This window comes from Rousettus aegyptiacus, unplaced genomic scaffold, assembly GCF_014176215.1.
Source record: "Rousettus aegyptiacus isolate mRouAeg1 unplaced genomic scaffold, mRouAeg1.p scaffold_m13_p_9, whole genome shotgun sequence".
Taxonomy (NCBI): domain Eukaryota; kingdom Metazoa; phylum Chordata; class Mammalia; order Chiroptera; family Pteropodidae; genus Rousettus; species Rousettus aegyptiacus.
This window is the reverse complement of record NW_023416312.1, coordinates 103,448,599-103,469,103: the sequence shown is the minus strand read 5'-3', so window position 1 is coordinate 103,469,103 and position 20,505 is coordinate 103,448,599. Positions and strand designations below refer to the sequence as shown.

General features: G+C 48.8%; 1 long non-coding RNA gene across 2 annotated transcripts in view; it reads right to left on the bottom strand.

Annotated features, from left to right (window-relative positions):
* Positions 1 to 1,525: 1,525 nt before the first annotated feature.
* Positions 1,526 to 20,505, bottom strand: part of LOC118607781 — a 106,559-nt gene continuing 87,579 nt past the window's right edge. For both annotated transcript variants that reach the window (XR_004952815.1, XR_004952816.1), the window contains 2 exons: positions 7,212 to 7,545; positions 1,526 to 4,467 (listed from right to left, as the gene is read on the bottom strand). This is a non-coding gene — a long non-coding RNA (uncharacterized LOC118607781). The remainder of the gene's footprint in view (positions 4,468 to 7,211; positions 7,546 to 20,505) is intronic.

The following is a 20,505-nucleotide window of genomic DNA, read 5'->3' as shown; positions in this document are numbered from 1 at the left end:
TGTTGTCCCCAAGCTTCTACAGCATGCTGGGACGTAGCCACCACCTCTCTGATAATTAGCCATCTCTTCATCCACCATACACAGAGGCTAAACTCTTTACCTGCCTTTGAGATAGATGGGGAGGCTGAGGCCCAGGTAAATAAAAGGACTAACCCTAAGGCTCCATGTTGATGGCAGGCCTGGGATGAGAACCAAGGCCTGAGATGACCAACCAGATGCATGGGACTTGTGAAACAAAGAGTGTCAGAGAGTGAGCGATGCCTGAAGTGTAGACCCACAACTGAGTCAAATCAACCCCCCGCCCAATTATATTCCCTTCTGTTCTCATTAATGAGGCCAAGGTATTCCCAGAGACCGGGTAGGTGCACGTTCCAGAACGAGGAACTGAGGAACTGACCGGCTTGAGGGGGATGAGGAGGACTGCAAAGGTGGGCTCCGAGTGCTGTCAGGACTTGGCATGGAATGTTCTCCCTCCACCACAGGCAACAGGGAGGGCAGAGCATGGAGGCCCCAGGAGGCTTCTGTGGGGGAGCTGCAGGGATAACTGTGCCGGGTGGGGACTAAGCAGCAGCCTCTGCTCAGACTCCCACATTGGGCAGGGTTCTGGTGCGAGTGCACATGCGTGGAGGCAGCTGGCGGTTGGAGACCTGGAACTGGACTGCTCCCATTGCAGTGGAGGGTTCGCCCCCATGTATCCCTTTTATCTTTTCATTACATACAAATTAGGAGTGCGATTAACTTTATTAAAAGCAAACAAAGCTGGTCAGAGAATGGGGCCTCCAGACAGAGCTGCGGGGGTTTGGGGAGGGGAAGCCCAGGAGATCAGGGGAGGGCTGTGGCTGCAGCAGTGGAGAGGGCCGGAGGTGGAGGGCCAGGGGAGGGGCTTCCCTGCAGGATTCTCCGTCTCCAGAGATCCCACCACTTTTATGGCTGTCTACATCCTTCTGAAGTTATGCCAGCACAGCCTAGCCTCCAGACTGAATTCCAGACTTTAAAAGCTGGAAGGAACTGTAGAGATCATGGGGTCTACCACTGCCTGTCCACTTCCCAGTTACTGATGGAGAAACTGAGGCCCAGAGAGGGTAAGTGATTAGCCCAAGGCTTCACTGCTTATGAGTAGTTGGGGGTAATGTGATAACAGTGGAGGCTTTCTGCTTTTACAGATGTCGGGGGAGGAGATGTGCACTCTGCCTCACATCCCCACAGTGCATGGAAGGTCCGATCAAATCCTCCTTCCTGCAGATAAACCCCTTTTTGTCACCCCTCAGTGGAGCTATTGACCCATACTAACCTTTTTTTTGGACGCCAAAGCGGCCATGTTCTGCCCCCTTGGCCTCCTCTTCTGCGGCTTTTATCACTCTGAGAGCTCAGGCTTTCATTGCTTTTGGGAGCCTTGACCACAATCGCAGACAACACCCATGACAATCTCAGGCATTTATTCCCCAATCACTTGAAGTTCTTGGAAAGGATTTTCATAAGACTTCATTGTTTCTTCCTGGAAACTATGATTGCCAGGCAAGACAGAACCCACTTGCTTCATTTGTTTATTAACTAATTCATTCAGAAAACATTTACTGAGGGCTTACTTTGTGCCCAGCAATGTGGTAATTGCTAAGGATTCAACGATGACAAGACATATGTCGTCCTTCTTGGAGCATATAGAGGAAAAACTGGGATTCAGAGGGACCGTAGCACACCATTGACATCACCGGAACAAGTAGCTAGGTAGAGATGAAGGAGGAGGACACACGCCGTACATACACCATGCTTCCTCCATAAATCTGCGGGCCATCAAGGAGCACAGATGGCAGGGACCTTGCCACCTTGCCTTCTATTCAGTTTCCACAGGCTCAGCATTGTCCCAGAGTTGCAGACATTATCTCCAATGACCCCTGGCTTTCAGCACCTCCAGCAATGCCATCAATATCCTTGATTACTCACCACTCATCTTCAGACATCTAAATATAAAGTGTTTTTTTTTCCCTAAAATCCCTCTTGGCTTTAAATATCAAGGAATCTAATAGTGCAAAATTGATTCCAGGAGGAAGGTTGCAACTTCTCAAGGCAGTAGAGTTTTTAAGCACTTGAGAAGCACCTACTAGAAACTATTTACTCTTTTTGGAAATGGGTCAAATATGTTCAATGTCCTCCCTCAGCCGAGGAGGTAATAAATGAGTGGGGGCTGAACCAGCCCTTACCCACCCCAAAATGAACTCTGTTATTAGGTTCAACCACATGAAATTGCCATTTTTCTGGGTCAAAAATGGACAAGCTTTGAAAATTTCATACAGTTCAGTGTGACAGTTCCCATGTTCTAAGTGAAATGGTAAAGTAGACTACCCAGAGCAATATACTCCTTCATATGGAATCATGAGACTAGGCAATCCCAGTCCTAGCTGAATTGTTCTAAGGTCTCTTGGGACTTCCTACTGGGCTTTCTTTGTTGTTGTTGTTGCTGTTGTTGGTGATGCAGGAGTTCCTTGTGACATTGAGTAATACGAGCACTAATATCTACAGGGAACTTCCTGCCTGCCAGCCTCTGTTTTAAATACTTTTCAAGGATTAACCCGTGTCATCCTTATAACTATCCTGTCATGTGGATGCTATGATCACTCCAATTATATATGATGGGAATGAATAGCCAGGGCAATTCAACGACTTGCTTCAGGTCTCGGCGCTGATAATTGTTAAGTTTGGATTAACATCTGAACCATTAGGCTATGTCGGCACTTCGAATTTGCTCCTTTGTCTGAATCAGAGGTTTGTTTCTTCCCTGGCCAAGTGTTAAGGACAAACTGAGGTCTGCTCTTATGTGCCTCTAAATCAAACATGAGGGAGGTGTTTCCCAGGAACTGAGATGGGTCTGCAAATGAGCAGATGGGTTGGGGACTGAGGGGCTATATCATTCAGGCTGGGCAAGGCCTGAGGTCCCCAAAAGTGATCATCGGTCCATGAAAAGAAAGACAGTACTCCATTGCTTCTTGTTTCTCATCAATTCCCTTCCAAAGACACTTGTCAGATGCCATGGAGTGTGGTAGAATCCTGGGGAAGTGGGTCCAAGAGATCTGGGTTGAAGTTGGGCTCTACCACTTTTCAGCTCTGTGGTCTTTGGCATGTTGTTCAACCTAACAGAGTTGCAGTTTTGTCATCTGCAAAATGGGCTAATCATACCAACTGCAGAATGGTGTTGTGGGGTTCCTATAAGAGAAACAGAGCAACATGCCTGGCAAAGTTCTGGCTCACAGGTGGTGCTTGGTGAGGCTGGTCCTCTGCCCCCTTCCTGAAAGCATAACTCCAGCTGTGGCTCCCAGGCCTCCAATACACCTTGTTCTGTTGCCCTTGGCATGTAGCCTCTCAGAGACCCCAGGGCCCAGTGACCAGTGGCTGGGAATGGACTCTGGCAACAAGGCGAGATACAGTCAGTTTTATTAAAGTTCCAATTTAATTTCATTCTCCACTGAAATCTTGAATGGTAGTTTCCTCTTTTTCTCCCTTCTCTTCTAGTCACCCAACCCTAGTGCCTTAGGGGAAGGAAGGCTCCACACTCCCACAACCACCCCCTTTTCAAGCTTGCAAAGGTTTCGTGTTGGCTCAGCAGAGAATGCGCTAAGTCCATTTTGTGTCCCTGGCACTCCACAGAAAGATGGGGGATGGGGGAGGGGGGAATTAAGAGTCCAAGGAAGAATTAAGAAAAGAAAGAACCACGTCACAAACGTCTGCTCCTGGTCATGGTGCGGTGGGTCTGGAGCTGATGCTAATCGGTGTGGTTTCTCTCCCAGCCCCAAGTTTATCCTTGTGTAATTTAGCGTACGAAAAGCTAATACCAACGTGTCAGATTGGGTTAATGGAGATTTTTTTCGAGCTGAGCAAAGGCCCCTTCTCATACCATCTCCATCTTCAGGCTGTGCCCTTAAGGAGGCATCCCACCCACATGACACAAGGAATACTGCTACCAGGGACAAAGATTTTGAGGACCCCAGCAGGACTCTCCTCTTTGTGATGGCTCTGGAAAAGATGTCTCTGCCATGTTTGTCCGCCAATATCCACTAGCCCACAAAACCTGCTAGCAGGAAGTACTTTCCCATCCAACATGAATCCTTCTTCTTCCTCTTATTGGTCATCGCCACTGGAGTCTATCCAGGCCAGCCACGGTGCTCTATAGCTCAGAGTGAAAGACCTTCCTGGCACTGTGCCCCTGTTTCTGTCTCTCAATCACAAGGGATTGGACTAGATGACCTTGGTGGGTCCTGAAGTCTCAGATAGCCTGTGGCCCTAGGATTCTAGACCAACAGAAGGGATTGGCTGGGTGCTAGTCCATCCTGAACTTTATCGGGGAGGCTTGGCCCCAACATTTTGTCAGTGGTGCCCCCTGGAATCTTGCTTTGGGCATCTTGGATTCTACTTCTGCCTCTGTTACAGTTGTTTTACCAACAATCCCATCTCCTTTCCAGGCCTCAGTTTCTCCACCTATAAAAAAGGGAGAGTAGGTTCAGAAAAGCTGATTTCTAAGGCCTCCTCTAGCTGATGACTCCTTACCAGAAGGAGGAGACTCAGGCCTCTGTGTGCTGCTTGAGCATCTCCCACTTTCAGAGGTAGTAGACAAGAATGATCTAGACCAAACCGGCTAGGCTAGGGCTAACACTGGGAAAAGAGGAGATGAGGGTGGAGGGCAGCTCTTGGTAGGCAACTCTGAGAGAAGATAGAAGTGGGAAGGCAGACAGGGAGGAGGCAGGAAGAAAGAGGGGAAGGAGGTGGGAGGGAGGGAGTAGGAGGCAGGGAAGGGAAAGAATAAACACATAATCAGGGTTACTGAGTTTCCTGTGCAGCTGGAGTCATCTTTTGCTCTTATAAACTCAGCTGCGGCTTCACCGCCCCCTCCGGATGGGTGGCTGCTGCTCCCAACGCAGCTCATCTGAGACCTGAATGAGGCAGGAGGTGGACACCCAGGCCTGAGTGTCTGAGGCCCTCCGCTCACACGTGCCCACCAGCAGGACAAGGCTGAGCTCAGCTAGCCTGGGAGCCGTGCATTCTTTTGAGGCAAGATGATGGGAAAGAAAGAATAAGGGCATTGCAGTGAGATGGGCAGGAGTTCCATTCATGACTTGACCACTTCCGGGCCTCAGAGCCTTGTTTTCCCCCCTCTCTTATTTTGCTTTCTCATCTGCAGATGGGGCTAATGTCCCCTCCAATACATGCAGTCTCATGTACAAGGTGAAGGAGAAGATGGCTGTGGAGGCCCCAGCCCACGCCTGACCGAGCGGCCGTTCAACAGCTGGTGTTCCTTGCTGTCCCCTGACTCTTGTTGTCCACCTCCACCCCCAGGCTAAGCTGGCAAAAATCTGGTAGCTTCTTCAGCCTCATCCACCCAGTTTCTGGCCTTGGCAGAGAAAAGGAAAGGGTGGAGGAGCCGGATAGCAAGGGACCCTTCCTCTTGTCCCAAATCTCCTTGAAGCCTTCCAAACTGCCCCCTCCCAATGTGCAGAACCTGGAAAGGTAAAGTAGGGAAGGGAGAAAAGACCACCCTGCGGCCAACATCATTCCAGTAAGGACACTTGGAGTGAGACCTTAAATGTCAGGTCTGTGTCTTCAGAGGTTTTCAAAACCTTTGATCTTACACGAACAATTGGGCAGCTTGGTGGATTATTCTGGGGTGACTGTCCAGAGTATTTATTAGCGTCTCAGAGTGGCTTCCAGAAAGTCAATACAAACTACCAGTTCTTAAGCACTCACTGCCTGCCACAGACCATCCTAGCTTATACTCTGTCATCTCAACCTGTCAAAGAGTCCTGGAAGGGACGGGGGAGCCTAGGTCAGTCACTTGGCTGGTAATAGGTCAAGCCTAGATTTGGAGCAGGCCTTACTGACACAAAAGCTCATGCTTAGCCACTATGCTCAAGAGCTGCCGAGGGTGCTCAGCTTAATGCACCTCCCACTTATTTGTTCATTCGTTTGTTCATCCAACCTCTAACAATCTATTGAATACCCTCCTTTGTACCGGGAACTGCTCGGAAAGACCATACATCCTTCTTATATTCTCCCAAACTGCCCCAGATTGGTCTGGGGAGAAGCCAACCAAGATAAGGGTGCTGTTCAAGCCCACTTGGGTGGTCAGAGCCTGAAAGTACCAACAGGACAGGGCCAGTCTTGCCCTAGTGGGAGTTTTTCCCCACTAGGGAACAAGCCTCAAGTTCAAAATGAGGTTAAATGACACTTGCCTTCTTGGAAGCACAGGAATTTTGAAGATGCCCCTACGGCACACCTTCAAGACTGTGAGTTCTTGAAGTCAATAGGTATTTAGTACAGCATAATGCTTATGGGTGTAGACCACCTGGGATCAAATCCTGGTTCTGCAACTTACCAGCTATATGACCTCGGGAAAGTGGATTCAGTTCTTTGAGTCTTAGGTTCATCATCTCTCAAATGGAAATAAGAATCATGCATACCTAAGGGGGTGTGGTGGAGATTAAATAAGTTCCTATCTGTACAAGGTTTAGAAGAGTGCAACCAACATGTGGCCACTTGCTCATTGCTCCTTGCCTACAAACCCTGCCTCATGTAAGCCCCCCTCCTTGAGAGGAAACCAGAACTTTAGGACCTTGACTGAGATAGGTTCACGAGAAAGAACCACCTAGGATGGGCCAGTGGGCTAGCTTGTTCTGCACTGCCCCCAGAGTCATTGTCCTAAACACAAATCTGATCAAGTCACTCCTCTGTTCACAACCTTGACATTGCTACTGGCTGTCATCAGGATTAACTCCATCTCCTGGACAGGGCCTGCAAGTGCCCACTCTCATCATCAGGTCTCATTTCTCATCTTTTACCACTTCTGTATTTCATGCCAAAGCTCTGGCCACATCAAACGTCACTGCTAAAATAAGCCCTCTTCTTTCCTGCCATCTGCTCATGATGCTCCATCTCCCTAGAGTACTTTTCTCCTGCTTCCATACATATCAAATTCCCATGGACTCTTCATGGGACATCCTTACTAGAATGGAAGCTCCAGGAGGACATGGACTTCCTCTGCGTCACCGCCATATCTCCAACATCTGGAACTGTCTGAGATACATAGTGAGTGCTCAATAAATAGTCCCCAAATGTTGACTACATGGGTGATTCACTTTCAAATGCTACCTCCTCTTTGAAACAACCCAGGTAGACTTTTACACCCCTGTCATAGAGTACATCCCATCACCTTTTTGTTGTTCCATTACCTGTCCTATCTCCCACTGGCCTTGGTGTCTCTTGAGCCCAGGAACTTCAGTCCAAGTGTCTCAGAATCACCTGCTGCACCTTACACAGTATCTGGTGCAGGTGTTCTCATTAGAATCACCTGGAGATCTTCAATGCAACGTCAGTGTCCAGGACGCTGTCCCCACCAACAAAGCAGTCAGGGGTGCAGCTCTCCACGTGAAGACTCTGATGGGCAGCCAGGCTGGAGAACTGCTGAAGTAGGCATTCTGTGACAGCCTCTGAGGGGAAAAATACCATCTCAAAAGGACTCCAGAAACAACCTCCAAAGAAGCTGGGTCTCCCACCTGGCTCAGCCTAAGGAAGAACACAGAGAAAGCCATGCTTTCCCCCTCGGGCAGGGAGAATGAGTGATACCTTTACACCGCCACCTGGCATCTCTTTCATTGTTAGGCTGAAGTGCTTGTAGTCCAGCCAGGCCCCTGACAGGTCATTTCCATTTTAAGCCAGTCAGGCTGCCTTCACAGCAGGCACAGAGGGTCTGAGACTAGAGGGGAAGAATAAGTCAGCCAAACAGGCACAGAGATGGTTGGTGACCCCTGGGGTTAGGTTGGCCTGGCCTCCTTAGTGAGTGCCACCTGGGCGCCAGCTTCGGCAACCTGGTACTGTGAAAGACCTTTGGCATAACAATGACAATGAACATGTGTTACTCTGTGCCAAGTTTCATGCTGAGCACTTTACATGCATTATTCTAATAATCCTATGAGATAGATATTATCATTCCCACTTTACAGACCAGGAAACTGAGGCTGCCATAAGTTAAGTTTTTGCTTTAGGTCATACAGTCATCATATACCGTTAAGTGCCAAAGTGCAGATTTAAATTCAAGCTTTTATGCTTAGTCACCAACCTAGACTGAAGTTGTGACTGAAAGACCAAGGTCGTAGTGCCTTTTCTGTCACTCTGCAAGACAGCAAAACTACAAAGAGGTCATCTTTATCCCTACTTTGGGCAAAGTATTATTCTAAGCACTTTGCAAGCATTCATCCATTTAGTCTTAGTGACCATCCAATGACATAGGTACTAGCATTGCCATCCCCATTTTATAGGTGGGACAATGAAGCTTAGGATGGTTAGGTAACTTGCCCAAGGGTACATAACTAGTAAGTGGCACAGCCAGGATTCAAACCCCAGCCACCTGGGACAGCGGTCTGTTCTTAACCATTGTGTGGCTTCAGCATTTTCCACAAAGGATGGATGAATGGGCAAGACTAGGAAGAGGTCTCATTCTGCCACCTGGGGCTCCCAAATGAGTCAGGCTTGGCCCTGGACACCTGGCCTTTTAGACCCTCTTTTCCAGTGTCTCCTGAAACAGAGGGAAGGCTGATATCCTCTCACCAGGGCTTGAGCACTTACATGGGTGTGGAATGGGAAGGAGAGATCTCCAAGAAGGGCAGACGCTGATGGTGAGGCTCAAAACCACATAGGCTGGGCCACCAGGAGAGCTGGAATGTGGGAAAGCCTACTCAACAGGGCGACACTTGACTGGAGCAAGAGCTCTTGCCTTGCTGGCTGCACCACATGCTCCTTTGAGTCTCTGTCACTCAGCATTGGACTCAGCAAGGAAGCAGGGCCAAGACTTTCCTACTCCTTAGTAGTGACTGAAGGAGAGGAAAGAAAAGGGAAAAACTACCCAATTCGCATGGGTCCAGGCCAAAGGCCACCAGCCAGCAGATTCTGAGTCTTGAAAGTGACTTTAAGTAGATAGTAGCCCTGTGTACCCTTGCCATCCTCACCCTCACCACTTGCAGGAGACGAGGTTGGCCAAGTTTTTAAGGGCTCTGCGTACTCAGACCTGACCCTAAGACCAGGTCAGAACATCTGCTTTATACCCTCCTAACAGCCCACACCCCCTTTCAGAATACTCGTGTCAACCACAATTAAATCATTTGGGTACTCTGCTTCTGTGTCCCTAGAACACAGCATCGTGCTTAGCATGTAGTAGCTGACCAACAAATGTGTTGAAGGAAAGGATAAACAGGTGCCTCCCAGCCCACTGCAGTGGGGATGCTCAGTGCCTACCCCTCAGGTGTGAGTAACACAGTCTTTCACATTGGGCCCTACAGCCGAGTTGGGCTCAATGAAGTCACACCTCCTCCCTTCCTGGCTTGCCATTCTTCTCTGCCCTTATCCCTTCTTCCTGTCTTCCATTTGCCAGAGGACAGGCTGATGTGCATCAGTGAGAGAAAAGGCATGCCTGCAGGGCTGACATGTACCTGGTGCTAGGATAGAAAGAACCTGCCGAGCAGCTGCGTGGGCTGCCCACCAAGCCTAGCTCTAGAGTGCGGCATAGAAAAATGACAGCACGGCATAAACGAAAATGTGAAAAGGATTATATCTGGATAGTGGGTGGTGGGAAATGTATTTTTGTCTTCCTAATACTCCCTATATCTCCTAAATTTATTAAAATGAGCTTGATTAACTTTTGCACACAAAAATATTCTTAATAATTCTAAACATGCATACTAGCCCCAGTCATGAAAACATAAACACAAACGCAAACACATATAGAAGGGGTAAAAAGAGAAGTTATTAGCCCCCTAGTCCCCAAACATATCTATGGAGGGTAGGTCCAGAGGGATGCAGAACGTCATGAAGAAACCTCTCTGCTTGGCCACTTCAACCTTCCCCCTGTCTGAGGACACTCTCACTGCCTTTCAGCTCCCCTGCAGACACTACACCCTGTACCATGTCATGGCGTACTTGAATCTTGGCAAGCACACTGGCAGGGAGAGGCTGAGCTCCAGAGGGTCTCTGTGTAGCCAAACCAATTTCATTACTCACTCTTCTGCTGTCAGGTCATAGAAGATGGCATTAGTAGCACGTCAGTGAAGCCCAAGCTGCTTCTGAGTTCCTGCCTTCTAGCTTGCGGGTGGAGGATGGCAGCAATCCTGATTGTACGTAGAATATGAGATGGGGGCAGGAAGGGGTCGCATATATGGGGGGAGGCCAGGCTTAAGGGGTTGTTCAGGCTGACTTCTGGGAAGCAGCAATGAAACCAGCAAGAGGGAAACAGAGATGGCTTTCTGCCTAGCTCGTGATTTGGGGGTAGGGAAACTGGGGAGACTGGGATCTGGGCTGGATCAGGGCCATGGCCCTGGGACAGAAATAGTCCAGGCCACTGGGTTTCCAGGTCAGTGTCCTACTCTGCCTGCTTGGCTGGGCTCCTCACAAGCAAGGAGCCATGTGGACATAGACTCCAAAGGGCAGAGAAACAGATGGGTGAAGCTGGGTCTCCACTGCCTTCATTCCTGACCTCCTCGTCTGGCTTCATCTTTACAGCACTCACCACCGCTTGATGGTATATGAGCTCTTTGTTGTGTATGGAATGCCCTGCTTCTAGAAAGGATGCTTCTCTAAGGCAGAGACTTTGTCTCCTCTGTTCATGGAGTTTCTTCATGAAAAGTGTCTGGCATATGGTGGGTGCTTAATCAATCTTTTTTGAGTGGCCAAGTGAATGACCACCCTTTCACACAGGGCTGGTGGGTTAGGTATGGCAGGCAGACACTAGAGATTACCCTCGTTGCTGTTGATGAGACAGCGGGAGCTCAGAGAAGTTCAAGGACTTGCTTAATGCCACACAGCTAGGAGATGGTAGTTAGGTTAAACCCAGGGGCAATCAACTTGAATGTTTTTTCCCCCAATATCACGTTGCCTCTTTGAAAGAAATCAAGTGTGTTGGCTGTGTGGCAGGCACCGCCTGGGCACCCCTGTGGGCACACAGACTATAAATACAAAGTGCAGTCCTTAGGATAGCCAGGCTGAGTGAGCCCTGAGATGGCACTGGGGGGTTCTCTCCACTGCTGGTAGTGCTTATTATATAGGGACAGACTAGCCTGATCAGTCAGGGCTCACATGGCAGTGAAAAATTTCAGTGGGACCCTGGAGCCCTCTCCTTAGGCTTAGGTAGGCAGCAGCCATGAAGCCTTTGAAATCTTGACTGGCAGCCTGGTTTCCTGGGGTCTACCTGGCTAGCAAGAGGAGATTGAAACTTGAGGCCGATGGACAAGTCACAGCCAAAAATGGGTGGCATGTCAGGATGGTATAGGCTTCAACAGGACAGAGGATGAGGGAGGAGAGGAGGAAGGGTGGCCAACTGCATCTGGAGAAGACTCTGGGTTCCTGGGGAGTCCCTTGATGGCCTGTGACCCATGCCCTGTGACTTCTCAGCCCAGTTCGTGAGCTATGCATTCTGGGTCACTGAGACACTGGGGAAACTGAGAAACGAGGAGAAAAGGGAAGGGCCAAAGCAGGGCTCTGAGGTCTTGCCTCCCAGCTGTGCACTAGCGCTGCCACCATGCTAGGATCCCAGTAGTGTTTGAGGACAAAGCTTCTCAATCGTTGTGCCAAATGGGTTACAGGTCTGATGAGGTATTCACCCTCTCAGACCTCTGTGGCTCTGGTAAGTCTCCATTTTCTCTGCCTTCAGTTTTCTCTTTGCCTCTCTCTGGGTCTATCTTTCTGCCTGTAAAAGCTTATCTGCCACCAATCCTGTGTGTGTAAGATCTGCTTTGCTCTATACCTGGGCCTATTTGGCTGCCCCTGGGGACTGGGCACCAATTCTCACTCTCCCTCACTGGATAAAATGGAAACCCCAATGGCAAGATCACTCAGCACATCCAGGATTGGGGCTGGGACAGTGCAAGCCACCCGTAGGAGGGGTCAAGGAGGGGGCATACATACAGAGAAGCACAACCCACATAGCAGATCACCCCCAGGATTTCTCCCAAGACTTTCCTGGGCCACCTTCTACAGTCTAACTCACTCTTATAAGCTATTCAGCTTGGAACCAGAGCCCCTGACTCAAGCCAGCTTGCTGCAACCACAATGGGACCCTCAGGCAGTGACACAAACCTGGCATTTGAATTCTGGATCTTAGCACTACCACCTACCGACTATGTGACTTTTAGCTAGCAAAGGTGCCCCTCTGAGCACTGGTTTCAGGTATCGTAAGCCCTACCCCGAAGGGTGGTTCTGCAGATTAAAGAGGAAGATGTTTGGGAAAGAGCAAGCACTGTTCTTGGCACCAAGAGGAGCTGGACAAACGGGACTCTCTTCTCTCCCCACTCCTTTTCTTCTCCTTCCCCTATTTGTGGTAAAGATTTATGAGTATCCTTGGACGAGTTAGAAAGGCTCTCTGGGCCTTAGTTTCATCCCTGCTTCTTCCAGGAGGGCCAGCAGGAAGTGGGTGGTGGCCACAGTAGCAGAGGTAGTGGTGGCAGGGCCATAAGCTGAGACCCCACCAAGTTCGAGCTGGGTAGGCAGCTGGGGTGGTGGGGAGCAGTCCTACCTCTGAGATCATGTGATCTTTCTCTCAGGAGGCTTTAAGTCATAGACAAACAGTTCTACAGGTCTGTTCTACTCATCTCCCAGGTGCAGACACACGTGGAATTTCCAAAGTTCGGTTTGTGCTATTTTTCATTACTCTAGTTTCAGAAATGCCCACTGCCAGGACCAGCCTGGGAGGGGCAATTTCCCTCTCACAGAATTTGAGAGGGTTGGTGCTGGCGGGACCTCAGATACTGGACTTGAGGAGAGGGACCGACTGGTCACGGGGTCCACTGCAAGGCAGTGACAGAGCTGGGCCTATACTCTAGGCCTCTTGACTCCCATCATCTTGTCACTTGCTCCTTGGCTGTCATTTTTCTGTGTTCTCTCAGCTCCTATATCTGTCCGCCACTGCCTTTCTCTCCCTGTCTTTGTCCTTCGCTTTGTAATGCATTCTTCACTTCCCAATAGGAGTCTGAACTGCTGAGACTCCCAACTCACTGGAGCTCCCTTTAGCACCTCTGGTTGCCCCTGCCACCAATGGGCCACTTACTGGCTGGACCAGGTACAGGGGTTCCATTTCCTGTGGAACAGCCTCCTTCTCGCCCCCTCAACTAGACAGTGTCAGTAACAAACCAGGCCCCCAGGCAGGCAGCCCAGCCCCACATGTTCCTGGAATCTTCTGGACATAAGGGCATCAGCAGACCTTCCCATATGCCAATCTGCTTCACCAAGCCTAGGGCAGAACTAGAGCTGACACAGGGAGTGGGATTTTCTGATGCCCCTACCCTGCCCCCTACCTACACCTGCCCAGAGTGGATACAGGAATTCATCAAAGCAGGGCCTGGTTACTGAGCATATTCTCCAGCCTCTACCCCCAACCTGAACAGGCTGGAGAGTAGACAGACTGGAGAGCTACTCTCGGAAGCCCAGCCATAGCTCTAAGTGGTAGGGTTGGTGGGTGGGACTAAAGTCCATCTGTCCCCTAGAAAGAAGCCAGGTGGGAGCTCCCGCCTTGAGTCACACAGGTGTCATCTAAAGGACATGGCCAGATATTCTGATGTCCACTTGACACAGATACCTTGTAGCAGAGCGGTTGGGCAGGGTCTGCCATCAGGCAGCCGGAGGGAGAGACCTGCAGGGGAGCAATGGGTAGAGCACGACCTTCAGAGTAGACAGATGTCAGTTAAGTCCATATCAATATGTCCTTGCTGGGTGACCTTGGCCAGGTTACTTGACCTCTCTACACTGAGTTTTCCCATCTGTAAAAGGCACACCCCTCACCGTTCAAGGTTCCAAGAGGTCTGTGCCTATTAAGCACACACAATCAGGAGTGCATAGGGGAAGAGCTCCCAAAGCAGGCAGTGCACCATGAGGAGATGAGCCAGTGAACCAGGAGCAAGCAGCAAAGGAGTTTGGGTTAGCTGAGCAGAAAGTTTGTGCGAGTCAGCAGCGGAATGGAACATGGTGGCTGGGAGAACTCCTGCATTAACTGATAGATGGGCTTTAGGAGGGCAAAGGCATCCCGCCTACTTGGGCATTCCTTGGGGGGTGGGGTATGTAGGCTATGAGCAAGGGGGAGATCTGTTTGGAGGAGACGGGGTAGGCTACTGAGGAGCCTGACACTTTGGCCCTTCAAGGTCCCCCACACCATCATTAGCCTATACAGTGTTGTAGTGCAAATTAGAAAAAAGAGTGTCTGTAGCCCTGCACCATGGCACATAGTTTGGTGAGTACAACATGGGCTGGATTTCAGCTCTCATGGGCTCCCTGGGCTGAGTGCCCTTGTGGTTATCCTCAAGTCCCCAGCTCCCTCATCTCCCATTTTAGAGTCTCAGTTTTATTCTCTTTAAAGTGGGATACTATGTCCCACTCTCATTGTTGGCATCCTCCAAGTAACTCCTGACACAAGGCCAAAGGCTTCGTCCTTTTATTTGAAAGCTTTTCTGGTGATTTTTGACTCAGAATTTCTGAAAAAGTCCCTCCTCTCTAATCCTGCCCCTTTGCTCCCTCTAGGCCCTTTGTGTGCCATTTATGTGTGGAAGAAGCACCAGCAGAACCGTCCCATGCACTCAGATGTGGATGACTCTGCCCAGCAAGCCCCGCCCCAGCCACACTCATGGGCTTGGGAAACCTGGCGTGGGTGTTGGAGGGAGCCATCACAATCTACCCAAGGTTTTCTGTGCTCACAGGGCGTGAGCTCCCTTGCCCAGGCTCTCCTTCTCCTTCCTGCTTCCCAAGCAGGCCACCCACTGCTGAGACATGACACAGGGACTAATAATATAGAATTTTAGTCTAGCAAGCCTGAGTTCTGTGCCCAGCTCTACAACTTTCTACCTGGGAGACCTTATGTGTGTGGCTTGGCATCTCTGACCCTCACATTACCCACCTGCAAAATGGGGGGCGATGTTCACAGTACCCTTCACTTCTTGCCATAAAGCAAGTGCGCAATTAATGACTCCTGCCTCTTTTATGAAGTATTTTCTAGAATGCCAGGCATATTTTGGATACTCAGTAAATTTTCATTGAATCGAGGTTTGGTTCTGAGCAAAAGTCAAGACACAGGCTTTGGTCAGAAAACTTTATGATACTTTGTGGGGCCCCAAAATATGTCTTCTCTACCCATCCCATGGCAGCCTGCCTGCCCTCTCACTGTCACTTGCCACCTCACTGGAGGCCAAACAGGAGCCTCTGAAAGGACCTCGTAGACAGCAAAAAGAACCTGCCCAGTGCTAGGTCCCTGAGGTGCTTATAGCATTAGTGGTGTTGAATGCAGGCTGGGAAGGCAGGAGCCTTCAGCCAGCAAGTGAGGTCCAAGAGTTTAGATCCAGCCTGGTTGAAGGCAAAGGGTAAGGTTCTATAATGAGACTAACTTGGGCTCAGGTCCTAGTGATGTCATTTATTGGCTGGATGACTACAGGCCCCTCTTCAGTCTGTGAACTGGGATAATGGTGCCTGCCTTGTTCACCATACATGCAGTGAGATAGCAAAACTGTATGGAAATGCTGGAGTGTGGGACCCATGTATTTTGGGCAATTCAAATGGGAACCCTAACTACCTTTTATAGAAAGTAGCAGGGTAAAGAGGAGAGCACAGACCTGGGCTAATATCCTGGCTCTGTAATTTCCTGGCTGTGTGACCTTGGTCAAGTTACTAAATGTCTCTGGGTCTCTGTCTCCTTATTCGTAGATTCTTAGATTGGCCCCTGACCTCTTTGCCCTTCCCTATCTCAGGCTGGATCGATCTTCTGGAAAACTTTGGTTCCACCGGGCAGCATTCTCTCAAGTCCCTTTGGAGTTGTGGGGAGGAGAGGTGGGCCCTGAGCAGTGGGAGCATGTTGGGGACCAGGAACTTGCACGGGCCAATGGTATCTCTGAAAATATTGGCTGCTGAGAGTGCCAACTGTGGGGCCAACAATGTCCCACAGTCCAGATGTTGGTTTCACCCACTTCCTTCCTGCAACACCAGATTTATAAAGAACCTCACAGCCCATCTCAGTGAAATGCCAGATTGTAGGGTGAGGAGGTCAGAAGGGCCACCCAGTGCAAGCAATGGGAAGCTGGTGGGTTCAGTCCTCAGCCTCAAAGGTAGTCTGGACAGCAGGGGTCACTCCTGGGCTAAGAGTACCCCAGGGAACGTGGGGTAAAGCCTCCCTGGTCAAATGTTTCAGGTTTCCTGGCCAGAAATGCAAACTGAGTCCACGTGGAGAGGCAGTGCGAAGACCTGGTGACTCACTCGAGGCTTTCCCCAGGGGGCATGAGTCCCTCGTTCCTGCAGGTATGTGGGCAGGGTCTGCACATCCAGTAGCTGAGAGGTGCTGTGCAGATGTGAAGCTTAAGGCTTTCTTCTCCATTCATGCCAAGTGTACAGCTTCTCCTTACTCCAAGATACAGGACACTTCAGCCTGCCCCCATCTCCACCATCAGGGTTGTCTGGAACCTGCTTCCTCCAGCCCCCCCAACAAAGTGGATCCAGCCCAAGGTCTTGAGGGGAATGCTCCCACCCCCACCAACACTTCTAATGCATCCTTGCTGGCCGGCTGGGAACCGCAGACGGGCGGGCTCTGTGACAAGAGGGGAGATAAGGGGGCTCTCACATTTCCCCCGGCTGGGCTCCTGGGCCGCCAGCATTCACGCTGGCTGATTTCAACATGAAAGGGCCCCTTGAGAAGGAGAGCCCCCTTCCCTTTCCCCCTTCCCTCTGCTAAGCTCCACTCCAAAGCTAACCACTGTCTGAGCTGCCCTCCCCCTGGAGCACCAGCTCTGCCGCTGGCCTGCCTGCCAAGCTTTCCCCCAACTGCATCAGCCTCACCTCAGCACCCCGCCCTCCAGGGTGGGAATCCCGGGGAGCAGAGTAGGGCATGCATAGGGCTGCCTTTTCCAGTACTAAGCTGGTGAGGAAAAAGAAGGGCTTGCAGTCCCGTGGGTACCACAGGGCCCAGGGTCAGCTCTGAGCACACAGCCTAGGTGACCCTAGACTGCCATGTTGAACAAATCTTGGGTGAGGGGAACGGCTCTGAGGAGAGGAAGTTCCCCAATCCCAGATCCAAGGAAAGCCAGAACATTCTCAAGATCTCTGAGCGACCAAGGGCCCAATTCTCAGGCCTCTTTCATGGCTCTCTTGCTGGACTGCCTGAGACAAGCACCCTTCAAAACCCTGGTGAAACATCTCATGTTTCTGCCACCAGAGGCCTTCCAGCTATCTGCCCTCAATCTTTTATGCCACAATTTTTTAAACCTTTTATTTTGAACTATTTTTAAACTTAGAGAAAAGTTGCCAAAAATAGAATAGAGAGTGCCTGTACACCCCTCACCCAACTTCTCCTGATATTAACATCTTACATAATCTTAGTACAACGATCAAGAAATTAACCTTGGTCTCGTGTTATTAACTAAGCACAGATCTTTGAATTTCACCAGTTTTTCCACTAATATCCTTCTTCTGATCCAGGATCCTCTCCAGGTTCCACATTGCACTGAGTTGCCATGTCTTCCTAGTCTCCCCCAACCTGGGACAGTTGCTCGGTTTTTCCTCATCTTTCATATTCTTGACACTTTTGAAGAGTACTAGTAATCTGTTTTTTAGTGTCTCTCAATTTCGGTTTGCCTGATATTTTCTCATGACTAGAGCACAGTTATGCATTTTTGGCAAAACTAACAAATATGACATTGAGTCCTTCTCAGATCATCATACAGAGAGGTTCATGTCTTTATCTATTATTACTGGTGATGTTTTCCTCAGTCACTTGGTTAAGTTGATGTCTGGGGGTGTCTCCACTATAGAGTCACCATATTTCCCTTTGATACATAGTTGACAGGTGTCTTAGGAAGATATTTTGGGACTATACATGTCTTGTTTCTCCTCAAATGTCTATGTTTGTCTACAAATCGTATCAATCACTGGTGGATCAACATTTATTACTGTGACATCTTCCTAATCGTCATATTCTACTCCCCTCCTCCTTTCTACATCTATTAATTGGAATTTGGCTGTAAAGAAAAGATGTCCCATATCCCTTGTTTACTTATATATTCAATTATTTATTTGTGTTAGTATAGCCAATAAATATTTATTTCGAGTTGAAATCCAATATTATCTTCTCCCTCAAGAGGGAGGGGGTAAAACTCCCCACTCATTAAGTATAGGCTGTGCACAGTGCCTACCTTCCAAACAGAACAGTGTGGAAAAGGGGAAAAACTAACCTGGAGACACCTGACAAACACTACCTCAGCCAAGTGATCCCAGGTAACACCATCAGTCGATAGATAGTGTGCACCAGTGATACGTGTTGAGAAGGAAACTTCTCCTCTATGATATTCCCCCATACCCTTTCTCCACTCTAACCATAAGAAAAGCATCATGATTTTTCAAATCCAAATTGAGGGGCATTCTACAAAATACCCAACAAATATTCCTCAGAACTGTCAAAGTTGTCAATAAGAGAAATCTGAGAAACTGTCACAGACAAGAGAAGCCTAAAGGGGCATGACAAATGTAATGTGGAATAGGACACTGGAACAGATGAAGTCATTAAGTAAAATACTAAGGAAACCTGAAGTCTGGACCTTAGTTAATAATACTGTATCAATATCGGTCCATTAGTTGTAATAAATGTACCACACTAATGCAAGATGTTAATGATAGAAGAAATTGAATGCTGGATATATGAGAACTCTCTGAATTACCTTAGCACCTCTTCTATAAATCTAAAACTATTCTGAAATTTAAACATATGTATGTATGTATGTATGTATGTATGTATGTATGTATGTATGTATATAACTTCTATCACTTTTTATTTTCTGCTCAAGTTATTCCCCCTTTGGCTATTAGGATCTCTTGCAACTTGGCTTCTGAATTCTTCCAATAAGCCCTCCTGCTTTTCTGAGCACTTCCTTATTTTCTGGCACTGCAAGATGGTCCAGGAATATCCTAGACTCTCCCTGCCCCAGGCCTGATTTAGCCATGTCTCCATTGAGTGCTGGCTCCCTTTATTGGAGGATGGGATTAGAAACCAAGATCTGGTCACTAGATGTACTCATTGCTATTGAGGTGCTATTGCTTGTAGCCTCTCTCAGCTGATAGAGCTAGAAAATATATATGTGCATACCAAGCCATTTTGCTGCAATTTTTAAAAAAAAATATTATTTACTCTTATTCTGTTCTCAAGAGATTTACTTCATCTCCTGTAACTGCCTCATGATATTCCTTAGCAGGTATGGACCAAAGTCATATTTACTCAGTTCTGTATTGGTGGCTATTCATGGTACTAAGTATTTTATTTTATGTTATCGAAACATTGTAATCCTTGCACATAGTCATGTGTCCAGTGTTTCTCCAGGGCAGACACTGAGATAGAAACAGCTGTGTCAAAAGATCCGGGCACCTGAAAGGTTGATGGAAGCTACCAATGTGCCCTCTAAGGTACCCGTTCTATTTAACTGTCCACCATTCAAATTCCATCATGTGCCATTCAGGGTCCAACCTTCCCCAGCTTCCATCTCCCACTATTCTCTCCCACATCCAGTCTACCACTCAGTCTCAATGAACTACTTGCTATTTTCTCTTGTGCTTCCAGGTCTCTGCCTATGCTGTTGTTCCTTCTACATAGAATGTCCTTCTTCTCTTATCAGCATGATGAACTTCTATTCACTCTTCAAAACCCATCTCAGAGGGTACCTCCTGTGTGCAGTTATTCTGAACTTGCCATCCAAGCGAGCAATTGGTGACTCCCTCCTCAGTGCTCCCACAGTGACCTCTCTGATCACATCTTGGCAGTTTGAGAAGCTGGATGTCTGTCTCATTAACTTCTGTGATCTATACAGACTAGCCTAGGCTAGAGTAGGAACAGAGAAGGCCCCTGGGGAGTGTCTGCTGAATGAACAGATGAGCTTCTTTCTATTGACTCCAGACAGCTTGTTTTCTATGGTCCCTTAACTAAGAGTTTGGTCTGAGACCAGAAATTTTTTAAAGTTCACACTTAAAGCTCTCATTCCTTCCCACACCCCATTCCTGTGTGTGCACACACAGACAGACACACATACACACCCAGGCATCCTCCCAAGTTTGTGTAGGGAGCATTTATAAGATTGGGTGTGAGAGTATCTGTGTGTAGAGAGAGAGGGAAGTAGAGGAAGAGAGAAGGGAAGCAAGAAAAGGGGAGAAAAAAGAAAAATAGGGAGAGAAAGAGAGAAGAGATAGGAGACTGTCTAAAGTGAGAATTTCTCTCATTACCATGGGGTTGATGAGCCCCTTTAAATGAAGGTGTCTTAGCCCCTGGCACCTCTCAATGTGCCGTTACCTCTGTGGCTGAGCAGCACAGAGTTGAGAAGCTGTAGCCTCAAAGAAAGAAAAAACAATGCTGACAATACAGGCAAATTCCAAGCAAGCTGCTCGGGAAAGGTCAAAGCCACTGGGTTCTCACTCACTCCCCTGACCCAGGCCTCCATGGTAAGGCATCTGGAGTCTTCCAGCCAGCTCCCCAGTTGC